The sequence below is a fragment of the Chiloscyllium plagiosum genome, unplaced genomic scaffold (assembly GCF_037043375.1).
Source record: "Chiloscyllium plagiosum isolate Xiang-an unplaced genomic scaffold, Cpla_swu_hap1 HiC_scaffold_42, whole genome shotgun sequence".
Classification (NCBI taxonomy): Eukaryota; Metazoa; Chordata; class Chondrichthyes; order Orectolobiformes; family Hemiscylliidae; genus Chiloscyllium; species Chiloscyllium plagiosum.
The window spans coordinates 93,672,666-93,693,986 of record NW_028270180.1 but is presented as its reverse complement, the minus strand read 5'-3'; positions in this window follow the sequence as shown (position 1 = coordinate 93,693,986).

The window sequence follows — 21,321 nt, the reverse complement described above, 5'->3', positions numbered from 1 at the left end:
GGCCTGGTCCACAAGTTAAATATCGAAACTGGCCTTGCCCCAGTCCAGAAGCTATTAGGCAAAACTGTCAAAAAGTTGATTCGTGGAGGCTATTTGCAAGTAAACGGACGTCGGGCAAGTGGGATTCTTTTAAAAGAGAGATTAATTAAGATTTCAGGGGCAGCATATTCCTGTTACTGTGAAGGACAATGCTGACGCAAGTGGGAAACACAGGATGCTCTCTGCTCTATGCATGTTGAGTGATCTTACCTCACTGCAGGATTTATTGAAGGCTCCAGATCTCCCTGCTCTTTGTCTGTCTGGCTGACTAACCATATTCAATGTGGTGATGGATGGGAAACCCGGCAGCTGGGAAATCTATTGAGTCAGGAACATCCTGAGTACCTGCAGGAGACAGAGAAATAGACAGAAAGGGAGCTTAGACTGATGCAGTGAGGGTTACGCATGGAGAATAGTACTGTTTCCCACAGAGATCTGGAAAATCCCAGTGTCCATCCCTGGTCTGTGCTGCTGCGTCTCTCTGGAGTGCTGAATTCTGCAGGCTCAGGATCTGGAGTAGCTGCAAGAGTGAGAGACGCTGACAGAGGCAGCAATTAGACCGACACAGTAAGAGATAACACATGGAGAGAGACTGAGTGATATCACCAGAGTGCTGGAAGGTATCAGGATCAAACAATCATGAAGGAAAACAGGTTTAGCTTCATGATGCACTGGTATCAGTGTTCAGTGATAAATAGCCTGTGAGCAGACAAAGTAACGGCCTAGTGATGTTGTTGCTAGAGCATGTATCGCAAACCTCAGCTAAAGTTCAGGAGAGGCAGGTTTGAACCACATCATCTGAAATGGTGGAATTTCAAATAAATTATTTTTAAAATAGTAATTGAAAATCTATAAATCCAAACACTGATGTACAATAAATCCAAACACTTGCCGTTCAGAGAAGGACATCTGCCCATCCCCACGTGGTCTGCACGACATACCCACAGCAAAGTGTTTGCCTCCGAATTACTCTCTGAAATGGCCAAGCAAGTTACTCAGCGTTAGGGCAGCGAGGGCTGGGCAAGAAAGGCTGGTCAGCCAGAGATACCCACATCCCATACCCTGTTTTTTAAAAAAAAAAATCAATTAGGATGGTTTCAGTGGAACTGAGCTGGGACCAGTATCTTGGCCAATCATGTCGGTAGGTTTATGGACAGAGCTTTAAACTGACAGAGGGTTCAGGTGAAGGGAGGTTTCCAAATCCAAATAGAAAAGATGACGCATGTGAACAGCACGGATTGTAGCTGAAGACAAGCAGAAAGGAACAGGAAGGCACAAATTTTAATTTTACTGTACATTAGTGAATCGATTTGTGACAGGAAATTTTGGGAAAGAGTAAATTATGTTTTTTTTGGAATGGACAAAGTCTCTGCAACAGGGTAGACTAATTTGTGACACAGAGATAAAAGAGATTTAGGCACCAGGGAGACGTAGTTACCGGGCCAACAAAATTTGGAACATAAATATTCAATGTTTCACAACCATGCGGAAATTCAGTCAAAATGGGCAACACTAACAATAATGGATAACAAAGCCATTACAGAGAACGTATTTGGCCGCAGATCATGAAGTAGATCAGTCTGCATGTCACTTCTGGCTACTACTTGCCAAAGACACAAGCAGCAGAACAGTTTTAGCCACCGAACAGCATTTCATTGCTCATCACTGCATTAAAGAGGAATTCATTGGAATTTTCAATAAAGGCATTGTGATAATTTAGTGAAACTTCAATATTCATATAATCTTGATAATCATACTAACAAGAGTGATATTTGGAGAGGAGATTATAGAATTTTTTTCAGTGCTTGTTTGAAGAAGGTCACCGAACAGGGACAGGATTGGCTGTTGCAGGTTCCAGTGTTTAAATGTTTTAGTAGGGTCAGAGGTGGGGGTAAAAGAGAGGGAGGTGTGGCATTGCTTCTCAAAGATAGTATTACAGCTGTGGAAAGGACGATGGATGAAGACTCGCCATCAGAGGTAGTTTGGGCTGAGGTTAGGAATAGGAAAGGTGAGTTCACCCTGTTAGGAGTTTTTTACAGGCCTCCTAATGGTCCTCGAAACGTAGAAGAAAGGATTGCGAGGATGATTCAAGAGAAGAGTGAAAGTAATAGGGTGGTTGTTATGGGGGACTTTAACTTTCCTGATATTATTTTGGGAAAGCTATAGCTCAAGTTCGTTAGATGGGTCAGTGTTTGTCCAATGTGTGCAGGACGGTTTCCTGACACAATATGTAGATAGGCCAACAAGAGGTGAGGCCATACTGGATTTGGTTCTGGGTAATGAACCAGGCCAGGTGTTAGAATTAGAGGTAGGTGAGCACTTTGGGGACAGTGACCACAATTCGGTGACCTTTACTCTAGTGATGGAGAGGGATAAGTGTGCACTACAGGGCAAGAGTTATAGATGGGGGCAGGGAAATTATGATGCTGTGAGGCATGACTTAGGATGTGTGGCCTGGAAAAGTAAGCTTCAAGGCAAGGGTGTAATTGATATGTGGAGCTTGTTCAAGGAGTAACTATTGAGTGTCCTTGATAAGTATGTGCCCGTCAGGCAGGGACGAAAGGGTAGTGTGAGGGTGCCGTGGTTTAATAAGGATTTGGAATCCCTTGTTAAATGGAAGAGGGCGGCCTATGTAAAGATGAGGCGTGAAGGTTCAATTGGGGCGATTGAGAGTTATAAGGTAGCCAGGAAGGACCTGAAGAGAGAGCTAAGAGCAGCAAGGAGGGGTCATGAAAGGTCCTTAGTTGGTAGGATTAAGGAAAACCCGAAGGCTTTCTATAGGTATGTCAGGAATGAAAGAATGACTAGGGTAGGAATAGGTCCAGTCAAGGATAGTAGTGGGAAATTGAGTGTGGAGGCTGAAGAGATTGGGGAGACACTGAATGAATACTTTTCGTCAGTATTCAATCAGGAACAGGACATTGTTGTCAATGTGAGTACTGAGTCACAATTAAGTAGAATGGATGGCTTTGAGGTATGTAGAGAAGAGGTGTTGGAAATTCTGGAAAGGGTGAAAATAGATAAGTCTCCTGGGCCTGATGGCATTTATCCGAGGATTCTCTGGGAAGCAAGGGAGGAGATTGCAGAGCCATTGGCCTTGATTTTTATGTCCTCGTTGTCTACAGGAGTAGTGCCAGAAGATTGGAGGCTAGCAAATGTGGTTCCCTTGTTCAAGAAGGGGAGTAGGGATAACCCTAGTAACTATAGGCCGGTGAGTCTCACTTCTGTTGTGGGCAAAATCTTAGAGAGAATTGTAAGGGATAGGATTTATGAACATCTGGATAGGAATAATGTGATCAAGGATAGTCAGCATGGTTTTGTGAAGGGGAGGTCGTGCCTCACAAACCTTATTGAATTCTTTGAGAAGGTGACTAAGGAGGTGGACGACGGGAAAGCAGTAGATGTGGTGTATATGGATTTTAGTAAGGCGTTTGATGAGGTTCCCCATGGTAGACTACTGCAAAAAATACGGAGGTATGGCATTGAGGGTGAGTTGGAGGTTTGGATTAGGAGTTGGCTGGCTGGAAGAAGACAGAGGGTAGTAGTTGATGGCAAAGGTTAATCTTGGAGTACCGTCACTAGCGGTGTTCCGCAAGGATCTGTTTTGGGACCATTGTTGTTTGTCAGTTTTATAAATGACCTGGAGGAGTGGTTAGAAGGTTGGGTGAGCAAGTTTGCGGATGATACGAAAGTCGGAGGAGTTGTAGACAGTGAGGAAGGATGTGGCAGGTTACAGCGGGATATAGATAAGCTGCAGAACTGGGCAGAAAGGTGGCAAATGGAGTTCAATGTAGCTAAGTGTGAGGTGATTCACTTTGGTAAGGGTAATAAAAAGATGGGGTACTGGGCTAACGGTCGGATACTTGGTAGTGTGGATGAGCAGAGGGATCTTGGTGTCCATGTACACAAATCTTTGAAAGTTGCCACCCAGGTAAATAGTGCGGTGAACAAGGCATATGGCGTTCTGGCTTTTATTGGTAGAGGAATTGAGTTCCGGAGTACTGAGGTCATGTTGCAGTTGTATAAAACTCTGGTGCGGCCACATCTGGAGTATTGTGTGCAGTTTTGGTCGCCATACGACAGGAAGGATGTGGAGGCACTGGAACGGGTGCAGAGGAGGTTTACCAGGATGTTGCCTGGTATGGTAGAAAGATCGTATGAGGAAAGGCTGAGGCACTTGGGGCTGTTTTCAATGGAGAAAAGAAGGTTTAGGGGTGACTTGATAGAGGTATATAAGATGATTAGGGGTTTAGATAGGGTCGACAGTGAGAATCTTTTTCCAAGTATGGAGTCAGCTATTACAAGGGGGCATAGCTTTAAATTAAAGGAGGGTAGGTATAGGACAGATGTTAGGGGTAGGTTCTTTACTCAGCGAGTCGTGAGTTCATGGAATGCCCTGCCAGTAGCAGTGGTGGACTCTCCCTCATTATGGGCATTTAAGCGGGCATTGGATAGGCATATGGAGGATAGTGGGCTAGTGTAGGTTAGGTGGACTTGGATCGGCGCAACATCGAGATCCGAAGGGCCTGTACTGCGCTGTATTCTTCTATGTTCCATGTTCTATGTTCTATGAATAACACATTGTGCACTGGCTAGGAATGTAAATATCTCAGAGCGACCGTTCTATCATGAAACTTAGTGTGTAATGTCACCTGGGGAGATCCCCTGGGAAATTGGGTAAAGTGCTGTTTAAAGAAATATAAAGTTTTAAACTGAATAACAGAAAGGACAAGTTTCATCTAGAAACAAAAACAGCCACTGACATGAGTTTGGGAGGAGAACTGACCAATGTAAACAGGCTGAACAGACTGAAACGTGTGTCTGTAAATGGGTAATGGAAAAAACATTTGAAGGAATAGTGTAAAACACACAACAAAAGAACGTTCCATTGAAACAGACAAAACCTCAGCAAGAAATTCCCACCCATCCCTCACTGAGGACAAAATGGATCATGTCATATTATAAGGCTTAGACGATTACCATAAATTACTTAAATCCTGAAATGAGAGAGTTTAAGCAGTAAGTGTTAAAGGAATTGCAAAGGGTTTGCAAGCAGGGGGGAGGGCAATGGAAAGAGGAATCACTGTCAGGGTTTAATGACATGATATGAACAGGGAGAGGTGAAGGTGCTGGAGGTGGTGAGAGTGTTACCGAGAGTGGTCCGGGCCTGAACGGTGTTACAAAGCCAGTCTGAATTGCTGCAGCTGGAGGGGTTTGCAGAGGTAGGGAAGGACAGATGTATTTTTATTTATTAATTCATGGGATGAGGGTGTTACTGATTGGACCGGCATTCTTTGCCCCACTGGTATTAACCCAGAGTATAGCACAGAGTCAGCCATATTGCTGTGGGTCTGGATTCACATGTTGGCAAGACCATGTCAAAATGTCGGATGTTCTTCCCTAAAGGAGTTAAATGAACCTGATGAGTTCTTCCGACAGATCAACAACTCTTTTATGGAGGCCGCACCAATGTCTTGTATGAAGGTAACCATCCGAAACACCAGCTTCACCAGCCTGTCTAACTGTGTCGCCATTTTCAAGGAACTGTGTACCTGCATCCCTGGGTCACTGACTGGCAACATTACTTAGGGCCCGAACATTAACTGTACAAGTCCCACCCTGGTTTGTTTCACCAAAATGGAACACTTCACATTTCTCTAAATAAACTCCATGTGCTATTCTTCAGCCCACAATCCCAGCAGTACTGTCCATCCTGTTGTTTCATAGATAACCTTCTTCACTGTCCACTCTGCCACCAATTTCAGTGTTCCCCAAAAAAACTTACTTACCAGGAAACCAATATTCCCATCCGAACCATTTATCCAAATGACAAAAAACAGGGGACTCACTCCACCGCTGGTCACATGCCTCCAGTCAGGAAAACATTATGTCTGCCAACACCCTCTGTCTCCTACCATCAATCCAATTTTGCATTCAGTTCCCTCGCTCTTCCTGAATGCCGTATCCTTTTAAATTGATCTGGGCTTTTTACCCAGTTTACGACAAGGAACGTAGAACACAGAACAGCACAGTACAACACCCTTCGGCCATCAGTCTGTAAGATCGAACTAACCTGCATACCCTTCATTTTACTGCCATCCACGTGCCTTCCCAAGAGTCTATTAAACGTTCCTCTTGTATCTGACTCTCCTACCACCGCTGGTCGTGCATTCCAACCACGCAACACACTTTGTGTAAAAAACTTATCTCTGAAAATTCTCCTTACCCATCCACCAATTACCTTAAAATTATTTATGTCCACATACAAGAGCCATTTATGCCATGGTATAAAGAAGTCTCTCACTATTCACTCTATCTGTGTCTCACGTCATCTTTTTTACTTCTACCAAGTCGCCCCTCACCCTTCTTCACTTCAATGACAAAAGACTTACCTCCCTCAACCTTTCTTCATAAGACATGCTCTCCAGCACAGGCAGCATTCTGGTAATTCTCCAATTTACCCTCCCTAAAACGTCCACTGCATTCCTGTAATGAGGGGACTAGACCTGAACACAATATTCCATGTGAAGTCTTACCATGGTTCTGTAGAGCTGCAGCATAACCTCACAGCTTGAAAACCCAATCCCCCAGCAATTGAAAGCCAACACAACATATTCCTTCATAAAAACCCTATCAGCTTGGGTGGCAACATTAAGAGGCCCAAGATCTCTTTGTTCCACAACACTACCAAGTATTCTGCCTTTAACCCTGCATTCTGCATTCAAGTTCGACCTTCCAAAATGAATCATTTCAGACTTTTCCAGATTGAACTCCATCTGCCACTTCTCAGCCCAGCTCCTCATCTTATCAATATCCTGCTATAATCGACAACCGACCTCCACACTATCCACCGCTCCAGCAACCTCCATGTCATTGGCAAAATTACTAATCCATTCTTCCACAACCACATCCAAGTCCGTTTATAAATAAATCACAAAGAGCAGAGTTCCTGCAACCGATCCCTGCAGAACACCACTGGTCACCAAACTCCATGCTGAATGCTTCCCATTTATCATCACCCTCTGTCTTCTATGGGCCAGGAATTCTATATCCAGACAGACAGGTTTCCCTGTATCGCATGACTCTGTATTTTTTGAATGAGCCATAAAAGTGTTTTGTCACACTCTCGAATGATTCAATGAGATTTGTGACGGAGAGGCCTGTCCCTTACAAAGCCATGCTGACTATCTCGAATCAAACTATGTTTTTCTACGGAGTCATAAATCCACTCTCTCAGCGTCCTCTCCAATAATCTGCACACCACAGACATAAGAAAGTGAGGTCTGTAATTCCCAGGATTGTCCGTATTCCCTTTCTTGAACAAGAGAGTAACATTTGCCACACTCAAATCATCTGGTATGACTTCGGTGGACAGTGTGGGTGCAAAGGTCATTTCCAAAGGCGCAGCGATCCATTCCCTCGCTTCGTGCAGTAACTTTGGGCACATCCCGTCTGGTCCAATAGACTTATCGATCTTTATGTTTTACACAGTTCTCAGCACATCCTCCTTCTTAACATCAACCTGTTCACATATATCAGTCCTTTTCACGCGGTCCTCACAAATAACAAGGTCCCTCTCAGTAGTGAATACCAAAGCACAGTATGCATTAAGGACCTCCCCTACCACCTATGACTCCAGGCACAAGTTCCCTCCACTAACCCTGATCGGCCCTACCCTCACTCTGACCATTCTCTTGTTCCTCACATAAGTAGAGTATGCCTTACGGTTTTCCTTAATCCTTCCCAACAAAGCTTTTTCATGTCCAGCTGTCCGAAGTCCATTCTTCAGTTCCTTCCTGGCTACCTTCAGTGAGTACCCAGAGTGTGGAAACAGGCCATTTGGCCCAACAACTCCATCGGTGAGGAAATACGAATGGGCGAGATGCTCATCAGAGAGTCCATATGGACCCTCTGAATAACATCCCTTCCAAAACTATTCCCCCACCTATTACGCTCCATTTATCCTAATTAACGTGTCAATCCTGCACATCCCTGAACACTATGGGTAATTTACAATTTGCAAGGTTTGTAAAGGTTTGAAGCCCAGGTTGAGATTTAGGGTGTAGGTGTGCTCGCTGAGCAGTAGGTTTTATATCCAGACGTTTCGTTACCTGGCTCGGTAACATCATCAGTGGCGACCTCCAAGTGAAGCGAAGCTGTTGTCTCCTGCTTTCTATTTATATCTTTCTCCTGAATAGGGTTCCTGGGGTTTGTGGTAATGTAATTTCCTGTTCGTTTTCTGAGGAGTTGATAGATGGCAGCTGGATCTATGTGTTTGTTTATGGTGTTGTGGTTGGAGTACCAGGCCTCCAGGAATTCTCTGGCATGCCTTTGCTTAGCCTGTCCCAGGATAGATGTGTTTTCCCAGTCGTAATGGTGGCTTTTTTCATCCTTGTGTAGGGCTACGAGGGAGAGAGGGTCGTGTCTTTTTGTGGCTAGCTGGTGTCAGTGTATCCTGGTGGCTAACTTTCTTCCTGTTTGTCCGATGTAGTGTTTGTCTCAGTGAGGACCACTACAGTAGAGGGGAAAGCAGGACCCTCACAAGATGGTGGGATTGAAGCTTTGAATGTATCTGCTCCTTGCCCAGCATTGCATCTATGTCCTATATCTGTCAGACATGTTTCCGTTATGGCTGGAATATCCCTGTCCCCAGTGCCAAACCATGCTCGGAGCTCATCTGCCTTACCAGTCAGGCCTCATGCGTTGCCAGTCAGCCAACCTCCCCCCATCCATCCCCAACGAAAGGATACTGATGTCCCTCTGGTTCAAGTCCAACCCGCCACCCGCCCCTTTGACAGGTCACCTCTACCCCAGAGGAGATCTCAAAGAACTGAAAACCCTGCCCCCGACATGTGCTCCTCAGCCATACATCCATCTGGCCTATCTTTTTATTTCTATCCTCACTGGCACGTGGCACTGGGAGTAATCTGGAGATCACTACCCTTGAGGTCCTGCTTTTCAACTTCTTACCTAATGCCGATACGCATTTCACAGGACCCCATCCCTTTGTCTACCTCTCTCATGTGGACCGATGTGCACAATGACGTCTGACTGTTCACCCTCCCCTTCAGAATGTTCCGTAACCGCTCAGAGACCTCCTTGACCCTCGCACCCGGAAGGCAGCACACCATCTGGGGTCACTGCTGCAGCCACACAGTGTCCTGTCTGCCCCACTCACAAGTGAATCTCCTATAATGAGACAGGATGTGGCAAACAGAGACTGGGCTGAACTATCTGCAGTTAGGGCTATATTTGGAAAGTGGAGCATGTGAAAGTGATACAGTGAGAATCCATGGCCAGTGTGTTAGTAAAGTGGGAATGACAAAGACAGCAGGGCCAGTGAATACTGATCAAGTGATATCGTGATTTTGATAGACAAAATGCAGTTCAATAAAAGCAGGTGAAGCTCTTCACGAGGATAGAAAGGGTAAGGGGTCCTTAAAAATGAGGGGCAAGCAATGGCCATGAAATATACTTGACAGACAGTATTAAGGAAAAGTTACAAGATATTTTATAACTACAGTCAGAGTCAGAGGATTCCCAGCTAAAGAGTGCAACCTTTTAGAAACCTAAGGGATAATCTGGGCATGGAGCCAGATGGAGTAGTTGAAGCCTTAAATGAATACTTCCCATTTATATTCAGACAGAAGAAAGACATTGTAGACGCGGATTTCTGTTGAGATGGTGAGGTTCGGGAATATGTTAAGATCAATAAGGAGGAGGTATTAAATGTTTTCACAGGCATAAAGTTGGAGAACCTCCCAGTGCCCAATGAAATGTATCCCCGGCTGCTATGGAAGGTAAAGAAAGGAGATTGCTGGGGCCCTGGTGGATATATTTAATACTTTGCTGTCCACAGGTGAAGTGCCGAATGACTGGAGGATCGCTAATGTGGTACCTTTGTTCAAGAAGGGCAGCAGGGATAGGCCAGGTAATTACAGAGCAGATAGTCTGACAGCAGTGGGAGGGACATTATTGGAAACAATTCTGAGACACAGGATGAATCAATAATTGGAAAGGCAGGAAACAACTAGGGATAGTCAGCACGGATTTGGTACAGGAAGCTCCTGTCTGATGAATTCAGCTGAGTTTTCTTTGAAATCACGATGAGGGCTGTGCAGATGATGTGGGTTCCTTGGAGTTCACTGTGGCCTTTGACAAGGTCCCACATGGAAGGCTGGTCCAACACACCAATGGCATCCAAGGCAAGTTGTCAAATTGGATCCACAACTGTTGGAGGGTTGTTTTGGTATTTGAAATTCTTTCACCAGTGGGTTTACCACACGGATCTGTGCTGGAACCATTGCTGTTTGTATGTACATTAATACCTTGGATGTGAAAGCAGAATGAATCATTATTAGAAAGAAAGAGAAACAGATAACAAGAGATCGGGATCACAAGTTTATCCATGGGGTTGTTCATGAGTATTCTAACCAAACACTTCACACAATGATCTGATCAGTATTTCAAACAGTCACTCGGAATTGGAACAGCAGAAAACTTCTCCAATGAAACGAATCTTTCATCCTTGCACATATTTCTGCTGTGTGTGACTCATACAACGATCCATCATCCAGCGTGATGACTGACTTGCCAACTGTATAAGGTCCACCAACTTTTTTCAGCAATCACAGCTTCTGGACACAGCCACCTGTGCTGTGCCCAGTGTCATTTGTTGCACCCAGGCCACAGTACATTTCTTCTTTCTGAGTTTATGAGCCTTGTTCTTAGTCTGTCTGATCTGTTTAATAAACGTTTACTATCACTTCAGCCCATCTCCTCACAATTCGAAACTTATGAATAAAATAGGGCGTCAGACCAAATGTTAAACAAAGTGGAAGTATGCCACTCAGCCCATCGAGTCTGCCCCACCATTCAAAAAACAAATGGTTGATCTAATAATCTTCAACTCGATTCTGCTCACTTACCTCGACAAAGTTTCATCATCTTTCTGATTAACTATCTGTCACAGTTTGCAGCAGTGGGTGCCGCAAAAATACCACAGACATTCTGACCCCGAGCAAATAAATTACTCATTATTTCTGAATTAAATAGGCAATATCTAATTCTGTGTTCATGTCGATTGGTGCTCTCCTCACACCTGCTTGTATCTACTCTGTCAAGATCCAATGAATATTGAACGTTTATAAATGTTATTATGTGATTATAGAGCTCCCCTCCACCTCCTTTGTTTCAAGGATAATAATCCCAGCCGAACCAATCATTCCACGAAGCTCCATTTTATACAGAGTTAGCAACACATTTGTAAATCTCTGCTGTCCCTTACAGCGTCCTTCCATATTATTAAGACAGGAGGAGAAATTTCGGCGAGGAAACGGGTTGAAATTTCAGGCGCAGGTGGGAATTGGAACTTGAAATCAGAAAGAATTGGAATCGGATTGATCCACAGAAGGACCAAATGCAGCAATGATAACTCTGACAAATGAGAATTTAATCATATTCGATTGACATTCAATGGCTTCATTGTAACTGAATTCCTCAGTGTGATCGTCCTGGGAGCTAGTATTTCAGAGAAATGGAACCTGACCGCCCATATAAAGAAGTTGACTACAATAACATGTCCGTCGGTCGACTTTGTTTGATTATTAACTCAACTCTTGTCTCCGTGAAGCCTTCGTTGTTCGCAACGCACAAATTAGATGTTTAACAGAACTCTCTCCATTTGCCTAGGTGGGTGCAGCTTCAATACCACTGAGGGAACTGGACACCCTCCACGACAATGCAGTCACTTAACTGTACATTCTTCACTACCTGAATATTTATTCCCTTAACTGCTAAGGCACAATTGCAGCAGAGTGCACCACCTAGAAGATTCACTGGAGTAACTCATCCAGGTTTTGTTGACAGAATCTTCAATGTTCAGAAACTTTACCGACTATAATACAAGGTTGAAGATGCACTGAAACGTCACCGTTTGCCAATTATCCTATAAGGAACATACCAGCATGACTTGTAGAGGAACCCGTGGTAAATTCATTGAGTGGTGAAGCGGTCTTGATGGGCAAAGAGTTATACTTCAGCCCTCCCTCTTTTATCATACAATTAAAAAAAAATGACTATTGCATTGACCAGACTTGTACACATTCCTTTAGTTGTTCCCTAAACTGGCGCTTGCTAAAGATCGAATATCATCCTCAGCCTGTGGTCAACAATAGAAAATAGCCAAAAACCCTTTCGAACAACTGATCTCCCTGTCCAACAATTACATTCTCCATTTTCCCTTTCTACCTGATTGTTACATCCCTGCAGTCCCTGACATTATTCATCATAGTCAACTACACAACTTCTAAATCATGACTCCGACAACTAAGTTTGAATTATTGATCAACATCAGGAAACAGTGGTACTCCACTGGAAACAGGCATCCAAACATGGTTCATTTTTGGATGGGATGAATACCTGAAATAACAGCAGAATCGGACCCTTGCTGTCATTTGTAAACCTGACGGTGACTCTGCAGTTTGGTCTCCTGACTGATTCTTTCTCACATATGCGAGTGGTGAATGACCTGTCCAAATTGTGACTGAGCAAGTGAGTTTCCACTTCAGCGGGTAATTGAATCCCTTCCTGCAGACCCCGCCCCCATGGACCTGACTTCATTGCGGCGTGGGTAGCCTTGTGTCTGTTTAGTTTGGATAAGCAGTTGAATTTGAGTCCACGCTGAGACGACTCCCAATTATCCCCCTCATCCATGTATTTTTTTTATACTTCCTTATTCTCCCACGGAGTGTGACCATCATAGTCTGAACAGCACTTGCTATTCATCCTTAACTCTCCTTGACCTAAGTCAGAGGGAATTTATGGGTGAACCGTACTATTGTGCGGCTGGAGTCATATATTGGCAGGTCTCGTTAAGGACGGCAGATTTCCCTTTTGAAGGGAAATGAATGAATGTTTTTTCAGCAAATTAAAACTTTTTGTCACTCTTCCTCTGAGGGGGTTTATATTCCAGATTTTATTCATCAAATCTGCTGCCATGCTCCATTCTCCAAGGGTTGCTAGCCCAAATACCGCCATTACATTTGCGGATGACACGAAGATTGGTGGAGTAGCAGAAATCATAGGGACTCTCAAAGAATGAAGGATAATATAGATAGACAGGAGAGTTGAGCGGAGAATTGGCAAATGGAGTTGAATCCAAGCAAATATGAGGTAATGCATTTTAGGAAGACTAATTCTCCAGCCAAATATACTGTAAACGGAAGAGCATTGGGTAAAGTTGATGAGCAGAGTTCAGGTCCTTTGTACTCTGAAGATGGCTGCACAAGTGGTTCGAGTGGACAAGACGGCATATCGCATGCTTGCTTTCACTGGGCGGGGTATTGAGTATAAGAGCTGGCTGGTCATGCTAAAATTGTAAAAGATTCTGGTTCAATCGCATTTAGAATGTTGTGTACTGTTCTGGTCGCCAAATTACCAAAACAATGTGCACGTTTATGAAAGAGTGCAGGGAAAGTTTATGAGAATGTTGCCTGGTACAGAAGGTGCTAGCTCTGAAGAGAGGTTAAGTAGGTTACGTTTGTTTTCACTAAAAAAAATGAGATTGAGGGGGACCTGATTGACGTCTACAAAATCATGAAGGGTATAGCTAGGGAGGATAGAGATACGCTTTTTCCCAAGGTGAGGGATTCAATAATGAGATGTCAGGCGTTCAAGGTGAGAGGTGAAAAGTTTAAGAGAGATCGACGTTGGAAGTATTTTACACAGAAGGTGCTAGGTACCTGGATAGAGTTGCCCGCAGAGGCAGTAGAGGCAAGCACAGTAGATTCATTTCAGGTGCGTCTGGACAGATGCATGGGTAGGTGGGGTGCAGAAGGATACAGATGGTTTGGAATTTGGTAATAGGTTCAGACAGTGGATCAGCTCAGGCTTCGGCGTCCAAATGGTCTGTTCTTGGGCTGTAATTTTTCTGTGTTCTCTGTTCTTCTGTGTTCACTACACTACCAACTTCATGCTACATTGCTACATCTCAGAGAATGACATTGTCAATTCCAATTATCACAGAAGGAATGAGAATATGACATGTGGCTGTGTCGGAATGAAAGTGATATACGCTGAATTGGAGTGTTTACTGGAGCTACAGGCTGAATGTGGAGACGATGTGATCAAAAGCAGCTCTTACTGTCAAAGTAAGAAAACAGCGCATTGTTAAGGAACATTTCAGAGAATGCTTTCAATTAATCGTCCTCCCGCTTAAGGCACCAGCACGCTTCCGCTGAGCCAATCTGCAATGCGGGTTAATGCTGCTGTTGCATCTTAATAATCTAATAAACGGAGACAAATATGCCCTTCCTCCCCGCCTTTGACCAGGACCCCTCCCAGCTTTGGAATTTCATGCGCCTCTGTACCATCATAGAAGAACCACGTCCTCACTTTCAAACCAATCATTTCATTTCGATACCGGGGTTGTGAGATCATTTCTCATGGAGCAGCTTTTATAACATGGACCATAGATTATTGGAACATCAGGCTCAGGAAAAGGACACAGGGTAGCAGTGAGGAAAAGAAAATTTATTTAAAGTACCTCTTTCTGTGGACTTCTACATCATTTATTTTACTTGCTCATTTGGCCCTATCTAGTCTATTGTGTACAGTTCTGCAATTCGAATGATACCACGGATATGATAGCACTGGAAAGGATGCAGGACAGATTTACCAGGATATTGTCTGGGTAGAAGAGTTTTAGTTATAAAGAAAAATTGGATAGTCTGGAGATGTTTTTCTTACAGCAGAAGAAATTGAGAGGAGACATGTTTGAGATGTACAAAATAATCAGGAACATGGATGGTGTAGACTGAAATAAACGTTTCTCTTTGATGGTGAGATCGATCACGGGGGGAGGGGAGGGTGGCATAGACTTAAGGATAGAAGAGGAAAGATTTGAGTGAACGCGCAGACAAATGTTTTGAAACAGCGGTTGGTTGAAATCTGGAAATCAGTGCATGCAAAAGTTGGAGAGGCAGAAATCCTCAATACTTTCAGAAATATTCAGATGTGAATTTTGTGATGCCAAGACAGACGAGGCTATAGGCCAAGTGATTTTAAAAAGTGTTCGGATAGTTAAGCGAATGTTAATTTCCAGTAATACTAAATAGGCTTCTTTTTACATAAAATTCCTGGATAGTACCACCGCCTGTTGCTGCGTGAGATCAGGTTCAATTCTCTTCCTGGATGAATGCTTGCATATTGGGATAGCTCAGTGGATAGAACTGCACCTTTCCACGCCAGAAACCCGCCTTCGATTACAGACTTGTGTGACTGACTGTGTGGAATTTGCACTCTCATGCTCTCTCTCTCCCTTGTGGGTTTCCTCTGGCTTCTCCGATTCCTTCCCACAGTGCAAAGGTGTGCAATTCAGGTCAATGGCAAACAAAATCTGAATGGACTGTAAGTGTTGTAAATCAGAGACAAAAGTCAGAATTGTAGCTCGGGGAGAACAGAATGACCATTTCGGGTCAACAGACCCTTCCTCGGAACTGTTTTTAATTCGCAATGTTAACACTGATTTCTCTCCACTGATGCTGCCTGACTCGCTGAGCTTTTGGAACAATTTCTATTTTTGTATGTGGACCATAAATGCGGATTTAAAAAGATTGAGTGGGGGAGTGTGAATCTCTTCCACGGCATAGTGCAGACTCTTGGCCAAATGGTTTCTGAATGCACTGTGTCTAATTCCATTAACTCTATCTATAAGTCTTTGTCCTTTTTTAAGTCTTTGTTTTTCACATCTCTCCTGTCATGTGAATTGCAGAACAGGACAATCGACGTATCGGGGATAAGCCACCAACAAACCGTTACCACCTGACGCCTGGAAGATGAACGCCTCATATTCTGCCTTGGGACCCTGCAACCCCACGGGAAAAATGTGGATTTCAACGGCTTCCTCATTTCCCTTCCCCCCACATTATTCGAGTCTGAAGCATCCAACTCTGCATCACCCTCCGGACCCATACATCTCTCCCCCTTTGACATATCACCTCCTCCCATGCCTCGATCCACCATTCGCTTTCCCAGCTACCTTGCACCCAACTCCAACCCCCTCCAATTTATCTCCCAGCCGCCACCCTCAAGACTCATTCCTGAAGATAGACTTATGCCAGAAACGTCGATTCTCCCGCTCCTCGGATACTGCCTGACCTGCTGTTCTCTTCCAGCACGACACTATCTCCATGTCGAAGATAGACGATCTCAGCTCAGGCTCGTTACTTGAGAGCGGAGAAAGCTGAATGAGGAAGTGATTAAGGTGCACATTAAGGGAATAGATATGTGTGATGGGAATAAACTTCTAATGGGAAGAGTTAACAACCAGGGACCTCTGTCAAACGCAAGTGAGAGGATGTTCAGAGGAGATATAGGAAGAACGTTTTCACTCTGAGAGTGTTGTTTATTTGGAATTCACTGTTTGAACGTGTGGTAAATCTGTGCGTCAGGAGTATTTAGCCGAATACTTGAGAAGTTAGAGCACACATGGATAAGGACCAGGTACTGGAAAGTGGTGAAGTTAAATAGATGTCTGATGAAAGAACCGAACACTGTACAGAAAATACAGAGCATGAAAGCATGGGAAGGGTAAAGACATGGAAACTACTGGCGATCTGTTACAAGAGGCTGCAGAATGTTACACTCGTCAAAAAGGTCACTGGGGCAGGATGGGCCAGTGTGGCAGGATAGGAAACTAATAGTGGAATTCTCCTACCCCAATTAGCAGAGTCAGACTGGGCTGAAATGTAACAATGTCAGACTGAGATAAAAGTAATTAGTAAAGTCACCCTTGCCTACTCAATATCATCATGGCAGTTTGGGACAAGTCGTAAAAATACATACTTAGGACATGACTTTAAATAAATAATTGATAGTACAGTCAGCCTGCTTGAGACGCTTGTAGATGGAAAGATATGACATTAAATATCTAATCAGTAGTTAGTAGAGTCAGCTTGGGACAGGAAAACATTGTGATAGATGGGGTAGCTAAATATCTAATCATGACAGGTTAGTCTGGGATGGAAGGTCATTGTAGCACAGGTGGCAGTAGAATTCCTAATGGTGACAGTAGAATAATATTAAGTAGAATTATGAAAAACCATAGTTGCAGAAGCAGAACGATAATGGGAACCAAAACTATTGGTTTATTGTATAGCTGGAGTGAGGTAATTCTGACTAACACAGTTGGCATTCTGATAAGCTAACAAAACATGATTAAAGAAAAGGTATAAAGTGATGGAGTTTAATTCAGATACATGCGACGTGCTGCACTTTGGGAAAGCAAATCTTAGCAGGACTTATACACTGAATGGAAAGGTCCGAGGCAGTGTGGCTGAACAAAGAGACCTGGGAGTGCAGGTTCATAGCTCCTTGAAAGTGGAGTCGCAGGTAGATAAGGTAGTGAAGAAGGCGTTTGGTATGCTTTCCTTTTTTGGTCAGAGTGTTGAGTACAGGAGTTGGGAGGCCATGTTCCGGCTGTACCGGACATTGGTTAGGCCACTATTTGAATATTGCGTGCAATTCTGGTCTCCTTCCTACAGGAAAGCGGTTATGAAACTTGGAAGGGTTCAGAAAGATTTACAAGAATGTTTCCAGGGTTGGAGGATTTGAGCTACAGGGAGAGGCTGAACAGGCTGGGGCTGTTTTCCCTGGAGCGTCGAAGGCTGAGGGGTGACCTTATAGAGGTTTACAAAATTATGAGGAGCGTGGATATCATAAATAGACAAAGTCCTGGGTCGGGGAGTTCAGAACTAGAGGGCATAGGTTTAGTTTGAGAGGGGAAAGATTAAAAAATAGACCTAAGGAGCCACTTTTTCACACAGAGCGTGGTATGTGAATGGAATGAGTTGCCAGAATATGTGGTGGAGGATAGTACAATTGCAACATTTAAGAGGCATGTGAATAGGAAGGGTTTGGAGGAATATGGGCCAGGTGCTGGCAGGTGAGACTAAATTGGGTTGGGATATCTGGTCGGCATGGACACGTTGGACAGGAGGTTCTGTTTCCATGCTGCATATCTCAATGACTCTATGACTCTATGCCATGGACCCTGAGGTTTGGGGGGATTCAAGCATTTGTTTTCTGAATGTCACGATTTTTGTTTGCAAATAAAAGATCTACTCCTTGAAAGACTCTCCGCATCTCCTCGTGATTGTTGACATTTTCTCCACGACACCCGCAACTTTGGGTGCAGTACAATTGTGGCGAGTGCAGCTCTGTGGCGCAATGAAAAGCATGTTAGATTTCTACAAGTTTTGTAACTTTGCTATTCAATGTTTGTGTGTTTGAACCGCACCAGAATTGGAGTTGAATCATTGAGTGTTGTGTTGATTCATCGCCAATTCCTGTCGTCTGGAGTTCTCGTCCCTGCTACTGACCAGAGGAAAATCCTAATCTTCTTGGTTGTGAGTTTTTACGGAATCATGATCAGACCAGAATCAGATGCTCACTCGCAAAACCTGCAAATTTCGTGCAGAAACCCACTGTCTCTAAAAACATTTCCCTCCCAAAGTTGCACATAAATTTTCGATTGCTTAAATGTCTTTATCCCGTTGTGGGACAGGTTATTGTGGATGAGCTGGGCAAAGACATTGACGTGTTTGGTCAGCCATGATGATATCAAACGGCGGGTAGGACAGGTGTTTGGAATAGCCTCCTCCTGTTCCTCTTTTTCTGTGCTGTTTCTTACAGAGGGTTTTCAAAATTAACATGATAAGGGCAAGGTGAATCTACACTAGGGAATATCAAAGCCCTCCCCTTTACACCACCGCTCTCACAGCCAGAATAGGCAGCTCCTATTGCGGCTTTAGATCAGACAGTGAAGGATTCTATCAGGCGCTCTGTCAGACTGCATGCTCCTTCACACAGGTTTCCAACTGGGTACATGAAGCAAGCAAACGTGTGGATATTGGGATTCAGGGACAGATTTCCACTCTGCTGGTTTACAGTTCTGGTCACGTGAATTTCTGACATGCTGAGACATTCTATGCATTCGACCTACTTTACGATTTAAACTGTAATTGAATTTTTATAATTGCATAACATTCTTACATCTTCAATATTCATGCAAATTGTGCAACGTGTTCTTGGATGTAGGAATGGTGAAGATTATTAATGAATGCAATATGTTTCATGTTACCCATATGAACTTTCAGAAGGAAGTTGCTGAAGTTTCACTGATTCGAATTCTGTGCCGATTGAAGCTGATTGAAGGAAAAACCCTGCGACAGCGGCAAGGTAACATTGTCTGTAAACAACGCAGGAACCATCGGAAACCCATTTTTCAATGTTGTCTATGTTTTCACATTTTTGTGTCCCTTTTGTATCCTTTTCGTCAACCTGATGCTTCAATAATCACATGCTCATGTCAGTTTCACCTTGTCTACATTAGCTTTAATTTCAGAACCAGACAGTTCAGGGAAATGAAGCGGGGTGAGTGACTGAGGTACCAGTGGGGCAGCACATCACCACCAAAGATCCCACAGTGTTGTGGTTCAGTGGTTAGTACTGCTGCCTCAACAGGGTCAAAGTTCGATTCCAGCCTCTGTGGACTGTCTGTGTAGAGTTTGCACATTCTCCCCGTGTCTGCGTGGGTTTTCTCCAGGTGTTCCAGTTTCCTCCCACAGTCCAAAGATTGTGCAGGTCAGGTGAGTTGGTCATTCTAAATTGCCCATAGTGCATTTGTCAGAGGGGAAATGGTTCTGGTTGGGTTACTCTTCGGAGCGTTGGTATGGAATTTTGGGTTTGAAGGGTCTGTTTCCATATTGTAGGGAATCTAATAATCACAGCCAAAGTAGAGCAGTTGAGTTAAAGTTCCCAAGGTACGTGTAGGTCACGTGACAGGTTCGCTGTCTGCGGCTCCAGAGTGCAATTGGTCAGCGCCGAATACTTAAAGGTGCATTACATGCCAAGGTTATAAGTTCAATGCTTATCTAAAGATGTTGTTACTGACATTGACCAGGGATTATTGAAGCATCAGACTGAAGCGCAGTTGTAAACAATGTTGAGTAAAGTAGCACTTATTTGAAAACACCAGTTTCTGACGTGGGGAAATGTTTTGCCTTTGTTAAAGATGCCAATTATTAACAGAAAATCTGCAAATATTCCCCACGTGAATATCCATCTGTGGATAGAGAAACAGAGGTGAAGTTTTAGCTTGATGACCTTCCTCAAATCGCTGACCCAGCGCTGGATTACATCCTGGGAAAGTCTGTATAAATCGTTTCATATCATTCAATTTCCTGAGAGCTGCACAGCTCATTCAACCAATCGAAAGTATTAGATTTATCTCTTTGTGGAGTTTGACTGTTGTCATTAAACCTGGTAAAGGATCTGGGCAAGTAGTTTTGCTGTTGGAAGGAACAAAGGGTCGAACTGGAATAAGGTTGAGTCTTGACGCAGGATTTTTGAAGCGGAGATAAAAGAGTATTAAATGGACTCACTCCCCTTTCAGTTGATTATGACCAAATGTTCAAGACAACAGATGGCAATGACAATGATGTTTTACATCGACAGGCCAAATCTTGCTCACTGGAGGCACCACAGTGAGATGATGATCCTTGTGGAAACCTGAGACAGTGGGAAAATTAATCCCACGCTGTTGATCTCACTTTTCTCATAAACCAGTTAGTCAGCGGACGAAGCTAACCGAACATCCATTTAAAGTAGAGCTAAACCAAACAGCTCAGTGCATTTACGGTATATAATATTTCAAGTTGAATGAGTGCTGCACCTTCCAACTCCACCAGCTCTTCTTATCCTTAACATTTTCAGTTGCAGGTGTTATGCAATTTCTTTCCTATGAATGTTAACCAATTCGATAATGTTTCTATTTTTCATCCCCATCCAGGCAGCCCAGAATTACTGTCATTGTTTAATTCTCCCCATGTCTGCGTGGGTTTCCTCCGGGTGCTCCGGTTTCCTCCAGCAGTCCAAAAATGCGCCAATTAGGTGAATTCGCTGTGTTAAATTGCCCGTAGTGTGAGGAGCAAGGGTACATGTAGCGGAATGAGTCTGGGTGGATTGCGCTTCGGTGGGTCAGTGTGGACTTGTTGGGCCAAAGGGCCTGTTTCCAAACTGTAAGTAATCTAATCTAATCTAATCTAATTCACTCCTTGTCTGCCTGCACGCGCTTTTCAAATATTCTTGAATCAGCTCCTAAAATGATTCTATTTCTGAAAATTCATCTCCGAATTCAATAACTCTCAGAATAAAATATGCCTACACTAAATTTCTTGATTGTGCCCCGATGGGTTTGAAGTTCTAGCCTCTAGTTTCCAC